Raw genomic sequence first — 13,144 nt, forward strand, 5'->3', positions numbered from 1 at the left:
CTTGGAATGCCACCTCATCCACTGAGCTATATTACTGGGCTTCTGCCCAGGTCCTGACACCTGCCCAATACTTGCTCAATGCAAATTGGACTATTCAATGTTTGTTTGTTTGTTTGTTTAAGACAGGGTCTGGATCTGACACCCAAGCTGGAGTGCAGTGGCGCAATCCCAGCTCACTACAGCCTCAACCTCTCCAGTTCAAGCAATACCTCCCGAGTACCTGGGTACAACAGGCACATGCCACCATTACCGGCTAATTTTGTTATTTTTTGTAGAGATGAGGTTTCATCATACTGCCCAAGCTGGTCTCGAACTCCTGGGCTCAAGCAATCTGCCTGTCTCAACCTCCCAAAATGTTGAGATTATAGGCATGAGTCATTGCACCCAGCGTATTCAATGTTTACTAAAAGCTCCTTCTGCTCCAACCTTACACCTTATCTGACTGTCAACATTCTATTCAGCTTTTGAGAAGAACTCAAAAGCCAGATATCTCATTCAATAATGCAGCAGATATTGTTCCTCATAACAGTCCCGCAAGGATATGTGGGGAAATGAAAACTTCTGGGTTTCTTAGTTGAAAGCAACAAAAACAGACTTTGGGCAGCACAGTCTTTATAGGAAAACTGGAGAAAGAGGCTCAGAAAACTCCCAGGTACCTAGGAAGGCTGGGCAGTTAGAATCACAAGCCAGACTCTGCCATAGAACGAGAAGAGTGAAGGCACCACGGTTGTCCCCACTGGACATGGGTGGATATGGGTTATTTTACCATGTCTGTGGCCCCTGGAAATCAGATGCTGTACAGCCACTGCTACAGTGACCAGAATGAGCTCTCCATGGCCAATGATGTGTGTGTGTGTGTAAGATACTGAATCCAAATTTAAAACACAGGGGATTTGGTGCTGAGTTGGCATTCTAGCTTCCAGGAAAGTTAGGGAATCAACTCTATGACCCTTTAGCCCTCTGGAGTAGAAGGAACTCTCTTCCTCCTATAAAGACTTTTATCAGGTTTATTTCCTAAACGTAGGAAGGTGGTTTTGAGGCCATGCAGTCAAACAATTGAACAAGCAAACAAAATGACAAGCATGTGCTAAATGGAATGAGTGATGCATGGAATGTTGTCTTCCATGGTTTTGAATCACTCAAATGGAAAGAGAGAGAGAGTGTGTGTGTGTGTGTGTGTGTGTGTGTATGTTTATATAGATATATCTCATATGGTTTAACAAGACACTGTCCCTGCTCGCATCAGGGTATTTTCATTGCCATTGCTTTGTTCTGTTTTTACAAGGCAAGGTTGGGACTGAAGAAACCAACCCATAGCATGAGACTAGGAGGGATGACAGATATGCTGAATAACAGACTAAAGATTGAAATTTTAAAATATTTCAGTAGACCTGATCAATGGACCAAACTCAGCAATAGGAAAAGTAACAGCAATAAGAATAACAGCAACTCCATTCCATGAGCTGTTTTAAACAGTTTTATAGATTAATATCATTTAATAACAGAGCTGCTTTAGAAGGCAGATACTGACATTAACCCCAGTGCGATGGGGAAATTGAGAAGCAGATAGAGACTTGCACAGCTGGTTAGTGGCATAGTCACGCCTGGAAGCAGGGAAGCCTGACTCCAGAGCCTGTGCTAACACCACTGAAGGTGACTTATCATGTCTTATGTGCACAGGGACAGGTGGGGAAATGCAGCTTAACAGCAGCACGTAAGGAAAAACAAATAAACAAATAAACTGTGGAGCATAAGTCCTCTGGGTGATGTGGCTGGCAATAAAAGCTAATGTAATGTAGCCTCAGGCTGCAATAAAAGAAGTGTGTAGAAGGGAGTTGATAATCTAGAGTCTAGCTGCCTAGATTTCTGGCTTCAGTCCTTTCCTCTGAGGAAAGCTAGAGGCAAAAAAAAAAAAAAAAAAAAGGGGAATTCAATCTGGAGATTTTAAGACTGGGGAGAGGGCATCCTGGAAGACAACTTAAAAAATGAATAATTGCAGCAGGGCGCTGTGGCTCATGCCTGTAATCCCAGCACTTTGGGAGGCCAAGGCGGGTGGATCATGAGGTCACCAGCCTGACCAACATGGTGAAACACCCTCTCTACTAAAAATACAAAAATTAGCCGGGTGTGGTGGCACACTCCTGTAATCCCAGCTACTCAGGAGGCCAAGGCAGGAGAATCGCTTGAACCCGGGAGGTGGAGGTTGCAATGAGCCAAGATCGCACCACTGCACTCTAGCCTGGGCGACAGAGGGAGACTCCATCTCAAAAAAAAAAAAAAAAAAAAGATTACTTGCAAATGGAGGAAGAATTACATCAAGAATTACATCTATCTTGCATAGCATCATAGGCTACATCCAAGAACATAACCTTTGGGGAGACAGTTTGGCTCAATTGAAGGAAGCATTTCCAAGAGTGAAGGTTCCCAACGTCTCAGTGGTTTGCATAAGTGGGTAATGAGTTCCATATCACTAGCAATGCTACAACTACCACCAGGACACGGTAGCAATGATTCAAGGACGTGATGGCAGAGTTTGTTGGTCTAGGTGGCCTCTGTAGTCTCTCCCTATCATGCAGGAGTAGAATTCTGTTATTTCTTCCACAAACCACCCTTGATCACCAAACTGGATGTGACTTGTCCTTCCTGTGGCCCAATTTAATGCTTCCTTTGGGGTCCTTACAGTATAAAGCTTTGAGTTTTAATCAACAACCCTAGTATTCTCTGTGCTGTTAATATTGTCAGCTCTCTGAAGGGAAGCCCTTGTGATTTGACCACTTCTGTGTGCCCAACCCAGGACTTTTCGTTACTTTAATGACAAAGAAATGAGTTTGAAATGAATTTCAAACCAAACCCTGCCAAAGTGTCCTCTATAGGCTTGGCAGTGGCAAGGTAAGGACATCATTCTTACTCTGTTCTTTACAGAACCTTGGAAGGGAGTTAGTAATAGGAGGTGACTACAAAGTAGGATAGAACTTAAGGCCAGGGCCAAGTGTTGCATTTTGCAACGTATTATCAAACAGCATATGAAATGACACTGGACTGACCACGAACTTCCAAATAAGAGATTCATGTAAAACTTTTAACCTAACTGCCCAAGGACATCAGAGGGTGCAGCTTTACATAAACAAATGAACTAATGATATGTTTACAAAGAAATCAGGCCACAGGTACAACTATTTAAATAATCAATTAAACAATGACCTTTGACCAGGCACGCTGGCTCATGCCTGTAATCCCAGCACTCTGGGAGGCCGAGGCGGGCGGATCATAAGGTCAGGATTTCGAGACAAGCTTGACCAACATAGTGAAACCCCATCTCTACTAAAAATACAAAAATCAGCCAGGAGTGGTGGCACGTGCCTAGTCTTAGCCACTCCGGAATCTGAGGCAGAGGAATGGCTTGAACCCGGGACGCAGAGGTCACAGTGAGCCGTGACCTTGCCATTGCACTCCAGCCTGAGCAACAGAGCAAGATTCCGTCTCAAAAAAAAAGAAGAAGAAGAAGAAGAAAAAGGGATTGGGTTAAGAGCCTCAAGAGCACAGTTCTGTTCCATTAGACTCTAAATTACTGTGGGATCCTGGGCAAGTCCTGGTTCCTCTCTGGGTTCCTGAATCCTCATCTCTAAATGAAGGTTGACTGGAATAGCTGATGATTGTTAGTGACTTCATACATCTGATTCCTGAGAATTCTACTTGGTAAAACAGAGTCCTCAGCCCTCCTTAGAGAAAGTAGTGGATTCAGTGGTTCGAAGTGGTTAGACTGTCTGCAATAGGGAACCTGATTTAAGACGCCACGTGGTAAAGCGGGCAATGACAACGTGGAGTGGAAACAGATGGGAGTGATGAGGATGGTGACAGGTCTGGAAACTGTATCTCATCAGATTCGCTGACACTCTGAATGGTGGGAGCAGCCTGATATGGTGACTAAGCTTCAGCATCTGACGCTTGGGTTACAATCCCAGCTTTGTCAATTACCAGCTGTGGAATGCTAGAATACGTGATTTTCACTGCACCCCTCTGCCCGCCCCCCATAAGATGCTGGCAACAGTCTTAAGTAGCTCATGAGGGCATTGTGAGTAAATCTCATATTATATAGAATGTTCTTAGTACAGTGCCTGAAACTAACAAAGTGTTCAATAAATGCAGGGTTTTAACTATTATCCAATACCAGGTACCAAATAATTGCAGAGCCTTCAGGAAAAGGAAAAAGTGAAGTGGGGGTCAAAATATAACTATTGGGAGAAAGTTACCAAAAAAGTTATTTCAGCTCCTTCTTCATTAAAATAGAGTGCTTTTAATGACTAGAGTTAATGAATCACCTGTTCACTCCTGGGTTCCCTAAGAGGTAGTTAGCAGGCAATCATCAGAACATTTAAGAAGCTGTAGGATTATTGGGAAAACAAAAAACCTGCTGATAAGGGAGTTGGATCAGAGGATCTCAGAAGTTCCCATTATGGGTAAAATTTGAGATTTTGTAGGAGCTGAGCGTTGAGCAGTCAGATCAGCTCTTCTGTGTCCTTCTCCAGAGAGTGAAGGAGGCCCAGGCTTGAGACATGCACTAAACATAGTGGAAAACTCCTGAGCATTTAGAGTCACAGCAGGTTTGGGAAGCCAGCTTTCCTTCTCCCCAGACTCATGAGCTTAGACAAGTGTCTTAAATTCCCTCTGAGAGTCATTTTCCTATTTGTAAATGGAGATGAGAGTACCTTCCTCTCGGGGTGGTTGTACAGAATAAATGAGGTACCTGGTAGAGCGCCCAGCAGACAGTAGGATCTCACAAAGTTGTCTCTCTCTCCTTCCTTTTCCCGGGCAAATACAGACAGATATTCCCTTTCATTGCAAGGTGCAGGCAGAAGGGAATGCCAGCCTGGGGCAAGAACAGATGACACCGGCGAGCCGCAGATGGGAAACGGCAGGACAACCTGGAAGGTCCCGGAGCCTTGGAAAGCCCAGCCTGGCTGTGATCTTGGGTGAGAAACAGTTGGAAAACCAATCAGGGCTAAGAGAGGGTGAGGACTCCGTTATTTTTAGCATGATTCGAAATCACTGTGCTTTTGCCCGGGCCTGCAGAAGACAGAAACCCACAAGGCAGGACCAGGACTTTTTCAGCCACCGTCTATTTATGAGTTAAAACTGTCACTGCTCAAAACCCTTACAATCCCAAAATACATTTACCTGAAAAACAAACAGGAATACTCTTGAAATGGAGACGATTTATCAAGAGACTAATTATCTTTTGAGCTCGTCTGGAATAGTAATGAGCCCCTTTTAAATGAAAGCAAACCTGTGATGAATATCTCAATATGGCGTGCTTAGCAAACTTTCCCAGTAAGGTATTACTGCAGGGTAACTTACCACAGCAACCCATATGCAAAATGAACTGAGGGAACAAATGCAAAGGTAGGAAGGAGGCAGGCAGTGTTCAAAAGCAGTAATTAGCTCTCAAATCTCAAATCCCGGCTGCCTCTTGACTCTTTTAAGTGGAAGAGGGATGGATCACTTAAATTTACGAAATCATTCAAAAAAGGCAGGCACTAAGAAACAATTCATTGCTAACTGGGAGAGGCCTCAATCTAAAACAAATGTTCCATGCAAGATTTCTGGCCTTATAATGATAAGGAAAAACTGCTACCTGTTCTCATTAGTCTGTAAACCTGAATCCCGAGTCTATTTCAGACAGGGCAAGCAACCCCAGGACATACTGAAGGCTCATCATGAGCTAGGCCTTGTACTAAACTCTCATTTTATCTTTACAAGAATCTTAGGATGTAGATATTATTACTAAGTCTATCATTACCGTGAAGACACCTAAGTCTTGGGGAGCTTATCTAGCTTATTCTTGGTCACATACTTTGTAAGTAATGGAGGCAAAACTCTTCACTCACAAAATATAAGACTACACCAAAAAACCTCGGTAATCAAAATAAGTAATACTTGAATGCAGTATTTTAAAATTCAAGATTAGTTAGCCGGGTACAGTGGCTTACACCTGTAATCCCAGCACTTTGGGAGGCCAAGGCAGGAAGATGGCTTGAAGCCAGGAGTTTGCGACCAGCCATGAGCTGCAATCATAACACCGCACTCCAGAGCGAGACTCTGTCTCTAAAAACGTAAATAAATAATGAAGATCAGTGGGAAAAAAAAAATCTATGATGAGCAAAAGTCAAAATTTTCAATCAAGACAGAATCCAGCCATGCACTTACTTGGCCTCACTCTCTTCACCCTCATCCTGGCCCTGCTGCTGCGCACTATTGCTTCCAAGATTGAATAACTGGTCCAAGCCTCTAGCATGATGAAAACTGAACTTTCCAGAATGAGTTTATGGGTAAAACATTCCAGAGTTCCAAGGCAGGGTAGGTATGCAGCAATTTGAGCTACTATGCTTATCCTCGCTTCCTCCACCCTTGCTCTTTTTGAGAATAACAAAGATGCATTGATTAGCAGGGACTCTACCCTAAATTCTCAGTTTGCTCTCACTGATGGAGCCTAATGGATGCTGCAATGAGATCTCTACGTGTCTTAAACTAAGATCAGGGAGGAGCCTCCCCGACCATGCTGGTTGCCATGTGAGGTGATCATCACAGTGAGGACAAAGCCGGGCTCCAGGCCATTTTCTTCAAGAGAGCTGAGTGTGAAGAGCTAACTTTGATTTGTGAAAATCATTTCAGTGCAGAAGACCATGTCAGGAGGATTTCTGGCAAATAAAGGGTGCGGAGTTTAGGAATCGAAGGCTTTATTTCACCTGCGGCAACCAGGACATTTTGAGAATAAACCCCTGCTCATTCACAAATATTGTTTGAGAGACACTTGGTGCCAGAAAACATAGAATAAGACCTTGGCTACTGTTTACTGCAGTCCTTAAAGCTGTTTATATCAGTTTCCTAGATTCAGCTCTTCAAGTGGCTTAAATGGGGGGGGGGGGGGTAGACAGAGAGAGAGAGAGAGAGAGAGAAAGAGAGAGAGAGAGAGGAGAAATGGGCCTCCATGAGAAATATCATCATTAGTCTCCCTCATACTTTTGAGTTTCTTCCTCCTTTCCCTCTCTTCTCTCTCACATTCCTCTCACCTAATTCCCTGATGTACCAGATTTTCTGATTGAGCAGAAACCTCGACCACACAGACTGTGAGAGAAATGCTTTGTCTCAATAAGAATCCCTGAACTCTGCAACTGTCCCATGACTAATTAAATCAAATAACAATGAAATTTTGCCTCCAGTTCTAACAATGTGCATTATTCACAAGAGCTTAGAATTTAAAATTGTCCTTTTTTAAGTTAAATAAACTGTCCAATGATAAGTGAACGTCGGTTTACAAAACACTTTGTCTTACTTTCCACTGAGTTACTTAATACTCCCTACCATAATCCATTTGCATTGATTCCTTCTTCATCAACTGTCTATGCATTCCAACACAGCTCAGAGCTGCAAAGAACTCCACTGCTGAATCACCAGGGAGGCAACTGTACTCACTTAAGACAAAAAACACAATTAAGTATCCACTTAAAACAGTACTTATTTTTTTAATAGAGTTTTCCTCTTAATCATAATATAGCATTAGTTGTTTTTTGCATTCTCCTCCTCCTGAACTTTCATGACACATCAAACAGGAGCAAATATAAATCTGTGTAGCCTGAAATACACAATTTAATCATAAGTCATAATTTCCATATCACTGAGGAGAAAAAAAAAATCAAATGATTATACTCCAGTGCACGAAGAACAATCTTGAATTAAATTTTACTCTCTGCTAAAGTTAGGTTTTCACAGCAGTATCAAGAATAGTTTAAAGGAAATAGGAAAACATTTACTGCTATATTAAAACTCCATGCCCCTAAGTGTTTACCGAAGATCAAACTGCTATTCCTTTTTGCAAATGAGAAGTGTCTTGCAGACATCGTCAAAACCTCATGTAAGAACGGGCAATGGTATCACAGTAGTCTCACTGATATTTTTCTTCTTTATCCATCCCCTTCCACTTGGAGTCAGAAATGATGCTCTTTTTGCCAGAAAAAAATCCAGAAAATCCTCCCAGATCACTGTCTCAGTGAGAACTGACCTTGTTTATCCTGCAGCCCAGCCCCCACCCTGGCTGCTGCTCAATGTCAAGTTACAAGATTTCCCAACTTTCTAGTAAACTCCAAAGTGGGAAGTAGAGGCTGAAGGTAACAGGATCCACCCACTAGAAAGATGCTAATCCTGACAAACTGCTAGAGCAGTAGCTTGAACCACAGCTAGATTGAATTCGGTCTCTCCTGTGAGGGCCAGACAAGGCTGGTAAGTAACAAAACCGCTTTTCATGATGCCCTCAAAAGCAGATGGGCTCCATGCAGAAAGTTGGAGAAGGGTGCCATTGCCCTCTAGTGGCCAGAAGTGCAATCTTCCGCGAAGGAGTCCATTTCCAGAGATGTACAAGGCTCTCAATGTCAGGGTAAAATTATAGCAGAAACATGTCTAATTATGCTCCTCGAGTGTTTTCTTTAGTCCTTCCTGCTCATAGGGGAGGCTGCGGATGGCTATCACAGGAATCCTGATGGAACAGCTCATTCTTAACTCCTACTGGTGCACCAGGATGTGTCCAATTTTCTCCAGCTTTCTTTTTCTTTTTCTTTAGCAGACCTGTTGATGTTTTTCCCCTAATCAATTAAATCACAAATTCATATAGACCAACTATTTTTATATATTTCAGAGTTAATAACTTTAAATTAAAAAGGCTGAAAACTCACAATTCTTGGTAAGTGCAGAATAGGGATTCTTGACAAATTAGGTAACTTTTTATGAAACAGCAGCCAATTCCATAAGGGAGAAAATCATCCCAAACACATTTCAGTCCCTTAAATCATGGACTAGTGAATTTACACAGTGCTCAAAATTTTCTAGGAAAAAACTTGGAAGTTCATAGTCATTCTTCAAATTTGACAATTCAAGAAAAAAAGTTTGATACCTACTTTCAAACTTTCTATATTCCACTGTTTTATTATTATTGAATGATTAAGTATGCCTGTGATCAAAGTGAAAACATCAATACCGAAAGTAAATTCCAATGAAATTGTTATGTTTCTTGAACATCTACCTACATAAATGTATTGAGAATGAAGGAAGACTAAAATCAGATTCGAAGATCTTGTTTAGATGGTTCTGAAAAACAGATCTGAATATAACAGATCAACGTTTACCAACTTCATAAGTTACCACTTCATAAGTCACAGGAATTCACAGGCAAGGTTCCAGGACACGCTATGCTCCTGGGAGTGCAGTACTGGCATTGTAAATCAGACTACGAGGTCAATGTCATGGCGTTTCCCATATGAGGGCCCCCAAACCAGAATCTTTACAAAGCAGCCATGTAATTCTATTCAAAGGGGAAGAAAAACCATGAATTATGAAGACAACTGCATTAAAAGAGCATGAAATTGATCCTTATTCCCCCAAATCACGGCGTGGCTCTCCAAGTCTGTCCCCTGCCCCCTCCTCCCACAAATACACAAACATGCACATCCACAGCCACCACTCTACAGAGGAAACATGAGTTTTAAGGCATAAAAAAATTGCGCCGTAACTATTTTTTTTTTTTATTTTCAAATTAACAAAAGATTGCATCTTAATTGAAAATAGAATTTAGGTTTCTAGTAATTTTGCTGTCTGGTGTTCTGATAAGAACGCTGAATGTAATGAAAGTTCTGAAGTGCTATCAAGATGGTCCACTGCTTCAGTGAGAACTATTTTAAAAGCTTATTTTCCTAGGAAGCAATAAGCAGCCATTTGAATAAATCTACATGTCTGGGCCTCGCCAGATTATCCAGTCTCAATCCGTTGTCCAAGGCCTGCCTTCATTCCCCCTTTCCCAGGGCTGAGGAAGGTGGTTTGTTCTTTCAAACAATGTCATAAAATGCCCAGTTTATGCAGACTCTGAAGTAACAACTAAAATGATAGTAATAATTTTTATTAATAATAGTGCATGCCTGCAAGACATTTTAATGTCTTAATTTACAGTGTCTCAAAAGTAAGATGTAAAGATAATTCTTACTCAAGCAAAGATGCCTTTCCCTGGTCTCTACTGAAAAGCACTCACATTCCTTTTGTACTAGGCTGGATTTCAGTTTCACATAGAGGTTCGAATTCCAGAGCCCACTGACCAACTCTAAAACTTGAAATCAGAGATTGCATTTAAGGAACTTTAGTGGCTGGAGCCTCAGAGTGCCTCGTATTGGCCACAACTCTGTCCCTTTGTTTTGTAACTTTTTTTCCTTTGTCCTATTGGAAGAAGACTAGGCTCCCTGCAGCTAGGGTTGGGCAGTTAATATTTCTGTTTTGGTGTCTGCACCTACGTATTTGTAGGAAAAACAATTCCAGAATTAACGAAAAGAAGGTCAGTCCCTTCTCTTCTCCTCTGCCAACATATTAGGCTCTAGCGCTCAGAGCCCAGCCTGGCAAATGTGCTGATGCGATGCTAAAGGATCCTCGCTCCTGAGAACACATCTGCATCCCCATCCCCAGGAAATCCAGACACCCCGCAAAACCATCGATGTCTGCTGCAAGCCCAAGTGATAAGGAAATTGATCCGTCCTCTCGCCAGATTAATTACGGTAGCTTCCCTGTGATTAAAACGAAAACTTACTGCCTCATATTAAACCGAAAGCCATGATTAGAAGATGAAAATAATAAAAGATTTCAGAGCGATCGTAACAAGATTTCTTTAGGGGGAGACGAAGGGAAGACTTTAGGGAAATCTATACCCTCATACAGCAGGGTTTCAAGAACAATCCCCCATTCCCATCCCTTAGGGATGGCCGGTCGTCATGCAGGGATGGTATTAAATAATTAAAAGATGCAATTTCTTAATAGCAGTGTGATGGCCCATGAAATTCCTATTGCATTGTCAGCAAAAGCAACAGGGCTTCTTCTAGCACCTAGAAAACCTTTCACCCGGGAGAGACAGGCGCGGGGAGCCCCCGGCGAAAGTAGGCCCTCGGCAAAAAACGGACAAGGAAGCCGGACCCGCAAGCCTCCCCCGACCCCACTTTCTCTGGGGACTCCGCTTCACAGCGTGAGGCGGGCCCTCCTACAGTTCCTCTGTGTTGGTGGGGGGCGGGGGTGATGGGTGCGGAGAAGGGAGCTCTCCTTGCCGCCCTCCCCATCCGGCCGGCTTCTCAGTGCTTCCCACCTCCCGGCTAGCGTTCCGGGGGCAGAGCGCAGGGAGGGAGGCCGTGCGTGCCGGGAGCTGGAGAGGCTTGGCGCGCTCCGAGAGGCGGCGCAGGTTTCGGGAAGGTTTGGTTCTCAAAGTTAACGTTGACCCCGGCAGCTTTCGCCAATCCCAAGCCAGAGGCGAACCCGAGTCTGGGCCGCTCCTGGACCTACCCCTGAGCTGGTGGGAGCTTACAAACGGGCGCCGCAGCTCCCACACAGACTCGGGCTGGAGGGCTGTAGCGCACGGCAGCTGCCTACCCCAGAACCGCAGTCGGCGGCCCCAAACCCACGCTATTAAAGTGCGGGCAATCGCCTTCCGGAGCTAGGGTCCTTCCGTTTTCCCGGGCTTCCCCGGCAGTCTCGACTGGAGGGACTGAGCCCCGGGGAGCTTGAGGCAGGGATCCGGCAGGATGGAGTAAGAACCCCGCAGAACGCGGTCATGTCGCCGCTTTGGGGAGGCGGCGCAGGGCTGACGGGCACCGCGCCGTGGGCGACTTTCTCCAGAGACATGACCGGGGGCAGTCGGCGTGTCCGGCGCTCTGCTCTGCAGCTTCTTGCCCCAGCCAGGTAAAAACCCCCTCTGCCGCGGCCTCGGCGCAGACCCCAGAGGAGGCCGGAGCCCGGGAGAGTCGTGGAGCGCACATCTGGAGCCCCCGTCCCCTGCATTGCCCGCGCCCACAGCTGGCTCCCTTCTCCCTTTCTGATTTTTAAACAAATCTCTCCCTCCCTTTTGCTTTGCATTAGTGAAACCTCGACTCGGATACCACCGTCTCCCCCACCACCCCGCCCCGCCAAGGCATTCTCTTCCAGAGAAAATCCTGCCCCCCACTCCAAGAAGCCCCAACCAGGCGAGAGGAAGGGACTGGCGGCGCGCCTCACCTGGGGCCCTAGCGGGTGGACGCAACCTCCGGGCCGCCCGTCCCTGGCGCAGGGCAAGCGCTGCGGTGTTAGCCCCGGCCCCAGTCCCGGTCCCATTCACAAGTCAGCGGCGGCTGCGAGCGGCCCCCGCGGCATCTGTTCCTCGGCCCGCGACGCTCCCCTCGGCTGGCGGCGGCCGCGGAATGAGCCGCCGAGCGCGCTAGTGGCAGGAATGAGAAACCGGGGGGAGGTGGCGGGCGGGCGGGCGGGCGGGGGGTTGGCGGGGGGGCGGGAGGAGGGAGGCTGCCGCTGGGAGGGAAGGAAAGGGCGGGGGCTGAGAGAAGCAGAGGCTGAGAGACGCAGCGAGATGGGCCTCGCAGAGGCTGCGGGGGCCGACCCCGTCCGCGCCCCTCCCCCCAGGGGCCCAGAGATGCCAACCCCTGGATTCGTGGCCGCCCCTCCCGCCCCGAGGCGCGGCGCTCCGACTCCCTCAGGGCTCAGATGGAGTCTGGAGCGACTGAAGTTGGGCTCCAGGGACGCACAGCCAATCAGGGAGGGCGGCGGAGGGAAGCTGGAGAGGGGTTGGGAGCCCCCTTTTTCCTCCATCCCCCAAATCCGCTCCAGCTGGCCAGGCTGGGCTCTTGCCTGGCGGGCCGGGATGGTGGTTGGGGGAAGGTATCGTCCAAGTGAGGGAAGCAATCGGGAATTCGGGAGTGCGTTCTATTCTTTCTCACTCCGCCACCCCACCTTCCAAAAATCCCTCAACGTTGGCGGCTCCAGCCCAGCCCCCAGCCCCCAGCCCCCAGCCCCCTCAATCTCCCATCCCTTGCAAACTCTTCTGGTGGCTCTGGTGGTGAAGTCGGGCGGGGAAGGAGACTTAGGACTTGGGAAGAGCCCAGTCTGCGTTCTCTCTCAGTTCTCCTCTCCTTCAGTGCCCCCCCCGCAACGCCTCGGAGAGGGGTGCGCGGGGAGCGCTTCGCGGGGGTCGGCCTCGCTCCGCCCTTTGGAAGGGTGCCTTGGCCCCTACCCCAGCCAGGTATCAGTGGCCCCCGCCGGTAGTGTCACTTGTTGCCACCCCCTCTCTGCAGACCCGCCAGGGCCC

The 13,144-nt window shown here is 46.5% G+C and overlaps 1 protein-coding gene across 1 annotated transcript in view; it reads right to left on the reverse strand.

The window, feature by feature from the left end:
• Positions 1–12,279, reverse strand: part of CDH11 (cadherin 11) — a 172,917-nt gene extending 160,638 nt beyond the window's left edge. Inside the window, exon 1 of the mRNA XM_007993553.3 lies at positions 12,064–12,279. The gene's annotated coding sequence lies outside the window, so the exon portion shown is untranslated. The remainder of the gene's footprint in view (positions 1–12,063) is intronic.
• Between the last annotated feature and the right edge of the window lie 865 nt (positions 12,280–13,144).

Source organism: Chlorocebus sabaeus, chromosome 5 (assembly GCF_047675955.1).
Source record: "Chlorocebus sabaeus isolate Y175 chromosome 5, mChlSab1.0.hap1, whole genome shotgun sequence".
NCBI classification, from domain to species: Eukaryota; Metazoa; Chordata; class Mammalia; order Primates; family Cercopithecidae; genus Chlorocebus; species Chlorocebus sabaeus.